Consider the following 4,165-nt stretch of genomic DNA (forward strand, 5'->3'; position numbering starts at 1 on the left):
AAGTGTATGTGTGATCTTTGACTCCTGGCAGTTCACAAGCAGGCGGCCAGGAAACGGTTTCAGCCTATTAACCACTGAGGAGACAAAGCCTTTGTATAAGCAATGAGGAAGCAATGAACACATTCAGCCTATCACAGGAGTTCCCTGAGTGTTCCGAATTATAAATTCTCCATGTCACTGTATGTTATTGAGCCCAAGTAGCTCGCCGTGATCGTATAGTGGATAGTACTCTGCGTTGTGGCCGCAGCAACCTCGGTTCGAATCCGAGTCATGGCATTGTGGTTGGCAATGTCGCGGCAGTTGGGTTTTTCTTTTACAGAATTACCAAATGTACCAGTTGTTTTTGTAAAATGTCTATTAAAAACAGATCCTTTAAAATATTTAAACGATCTAACGACAAATTATTTAAACACACATGATTATAAGATGTAGCTATATTGTACCTACTGACATAAATTATCGTTCTTGAAACTATTTGCGGTGGGGGGAATGGAGCTCTCCCCCATGCCAATCAGAATGCAGATGAATGCAGTTGCAGTTGAGTGACCTGTGTTGTGGCTGTCTAGAGGGAATGCACAAATGTATCTGTCTCGCAGCCCAATCCAGACGTCATTTGGAGACAGGTTTTCAGGCAAATAGAGCAGTAAGTGCAGAGAAATGCTCACTCTCTAAAAATGGCATTTATAAAATAGTAAAGTTAAATCCAACCTCACCAGTAAATAGGATTTATCAATAAATAAATAAAGCTTCTCCTCTCTGATATGGAATTACCCCCAAAAAAGTATAAGGGAATACCCAATGCTAACCTATGAGAGGGGCAGACCTCACAGTAGTGAAAAATGTAATAGACTGTTTGGTACTACCAGGACATGCAAACTACCACAGTACATGTCTTATGTTTTACTTACATAGCATGATGCCCCAAGGACTACCTAGGGCCTATGTTAGGGGTTAATTATATGTAATAAAATTGGAGTTTAAGGCTTGGCAAGTAGTTTTAAATGGCACGTCGAAGTGGCAGTACACTGCAGCACAGGCACTGCAGTAGCAGGCTTGAGACAGGTTTGAAATGCTACTTCTTTGGGCGGCACAATCAGTCCCTGGGTATATGGTATACCACTTTACAAGGGGCTTTCAAGTAAATTAAATCTATCAGTCAGGTATACTCTAATTACACACATGATTAGGGAAGAAGCACGTGCACTTCAGCACTGATTAGTAGCGATAAAGTGATCAGAGTCCTAAGGCCAACAAAAAGATACAGCAAAATGCGGAGGTGAAAAGCAATAAGGTAGGGTTGAGACCACCTTAAGAATGCAAGGTCTAACAAAAACGAACTAAGGATAACATGAGTAAAACATCAGGTTTCTCTACGGAATTTGGTGAGACAAGTGTGCCTTCTTTTATCTTCCATAAATGCAATCTTTCCCGGATCCCTTTATTATATAGCTCTTCAAGGAAAAAAGATAAAGCACTTACAAAGGAGCTTTAAATACTCAAAGATGGTAGACTTCTGTAATATGGGCCATAGACTAAAAGCAGCACGAAAACAGAGTGCAATAGGGTCCCAAAAACTTGAGTGCCACATGAGAGTATGCATGAAAGCCTATCCTTTTCCAAACTAGAGATATACTCATGCAATTTTTGTTTTTAGGAGAGAATGTGCCTGCTGAAAAAAACATTATTTTTAAAAAGTTCATTGCAGAATATCAGGAATTTGCTGTGGGACACCTTGAAAACTTTCATACAGATTATTTGCTCAATGCTTACAGTCAGTTGTTGTGGCCAAGTTGTTAAGGCGATTGACTAGAAATCTATTGGGGTCTCCCCGCGCAGGTTCGAATCCTGCCAACAACGAGAATTTTTTTAACATCGGCTACAATTTCAGAAGTTAACCTTTAGTATTTCTTCCATGTCAGTTTTATAAATAGGTGGCTTATTTTGGTGTCACTATTGCCCTTTCACATATTTATTATCGCTACCCCTTTCATATCTTTGCTATAACTCTCTCCCTATATTAGCGTTGGTGCAAACGCTTCAAATTATTATACCCTGGCTCTCTCAGTCATACCTGTGCATGCACTTGAAACTTACTTTACCAATAAAAGAAGCAAATAGAAAAATAAAATAAAAGTGCTTGCTGGATTAGGCAAACACACTTCATAAAACTGCATTTTCTTTTCTATTCTCCCCGTGTTACAAGCTTAACTGCTCCCTGTGTAATTTCTCTTAGCCTGCTGTCCCAGGAAGAGAATTTTATCTACAGGCTCTTTCCGTGTTTTTTTCCTAGTCTTTCTTTCCCTTTTCTTAGATTTGTAACTGTTCCTTTACGTGCTCTATTTAGGCGCCATTAATCTCATTTGAGCTCCTTGTACCTGCTGCTGTTTTCTCCACACCTCATACTGCCTTTTCCCTCTTTCTCTCTTTCTCTGAGGTTGGTGGCTACTTTCCAAAGCTTCAGATGCCCCAATGTTCCTTCATCTTGTTGTCAGACGTGAATTGGAAAAGCAACCAAATTAACAAGCCTTTACCACTCATACATGGCAGAGGTTTATACTTTAATTCAATGAGCTAAGAAAAGCGTGTTGTGGGGCCCCTACGAGCCATGGTGCTTGCTTCATCATAATTAGGCACGCAGTCATTAGCCACAGCTCTGATCATGGGTCACTGAGGTCAGTTTCAATAATTCCTCAAAAACCTAACCATGCAGTCCCCCCTAACTGTGTAGTTATCTTGCTTTACTGCTGTTTGTGTGATTAGCTGGGAGGAGCTCACGGCAGCATCCTCCCTATAAAAGTGTAGATGGACCGCTCCTTAACTTTTTCTTGCTTCCCATACAGATGGCTTGAGGAGGTACAGGGGAGATGCAGGTTTAATAGACAGAATAGAAGATCTGCGCCAGGTGTGTTTCTCTGCATTGGTGTCCCATCACAGGCCCACAAGTGTATGTGTGATCTTTGACTTCAGGCATTTCACAAGCAGGCGGCCAGGAAACGGTTTCATCCTATCAACCACTGAGGAGACAAAGCCTTTGTATAAGGAATGAGGAAGCAATGAACACATTCAGCCTATCACAGGAGTTCCCTGAGTGTTCCGAATTATAAATTCTCCATGTCACTGTATGTTATTGAGCCCAGGTAGATATTGACTAGCAGAGTGCAGCATTTGTCTAGGGGACTATAAGGTGAGAGTTCGAGCGCTAGGGGTTTAGTGACATGTGCTCACTTATGTTCTAGGATGAAGATTTGTAGAGTGTGATGTGTTTTTTGGTGTGCCTCCTGACTTGGCTGTAGTAAGAAAAGGTGGGTGTCGCTAAGAGGTTTGACGAGCTTAATGGTGGCAAGGCTGATAGCTTTAGGTAGAAGGAGAAGATGTGCGTTGAAGGCTACTAAATGAAGAAGCAGAACTCTATCTTAGGTGGTGAAGCAGAGTTTGCCCGCATAAATGGAGAGGAGTTTGCAAAGTCTCTAAATATGAAGTAGTTGGAGCAACACAGCACTAGGACTGGAGGAAAGCATTCACCTCATACCAATACTACTAAAGTCAAGTCGGGGAGAGGGGTTGGCCTAACGGCTAAGGCGCTCGACCTCAGACCTGGGGCTCTGGGTTCAAGTCTCAGTGACGACGCCAATAACCCCCTGTGATTCTGGGCAAATCATTTAATCTCCCCGTGCCTAAAAAAAAAAAATGAAAGTGTGTCCTCATGTTACATAACTGGTTCTATGTAAAGCGCTGTGATAACTGGTTCGGTTCTAGTTCGTGCTATATAAAACTCAAAAAAAAAAAAAAAAGTAGCTCGCTGTGATCGTATAGTGGTTAGTACTCTGTGTTGTGGCCGCAGCAACCTCGGTTCGAATCCGAGTCACGGCATTGTGGTTGGCAATGTCACGGCAGTTGGGTTTTTCTTTTACAGAATTACCAAATGCACCAGTTGTTTTTGTAAAATGTCTATTAAAAACAGATCCTTTAAAATATTTAAACGATCTAACGACAAATTATTTAAACACACATGATTATAAGATGTAGCCTTATTTTTGTTTTTAGGAGAGAATGTGCCTGCTGAAAAAAACATTATTTTTAAAAAGTGCATTGCAGAATATCAGGAATTTGCTGTGGGACACCTTGAAAACTTTCTTACAGATTATTTGCACAAAACTTACAGTCA

General features: G+C 41.1%; 1 non-coding gene across 1 annotated transcript; it reads left to right on the top strand.

Moving 5' to 3' along the window:
• The first annotated feature begins 1,775 nt into the window (after positions 1-1,775).
• On the top strand, positions 1,776-1,857 carry TRNAS-AGA (transfer RNA serine (anticodon AGA)). Its single transcript has one exon. It is a non-coding gene; the product is annotated as a tRNA-Ser (tRNA).
• The last annotated feature ends 2,308 nt before the right edge of the window (positions 1,858-4,165 follow it).

The sequence above is a fragment of the Lissotriton helveticus genome, chromosome 12 (assembly GCF_964261635.1).
Source record: "Lissotriton helveticus chromosome 12, aLisHel1.1, whole genome shotgun sequence".
Taxonomy (NCBI): Eukaryota; Metazoa; Chordata; class Amphibia; order Caudata; family Salamandridae; genus Lissotriton; species Lissotriton helveticus.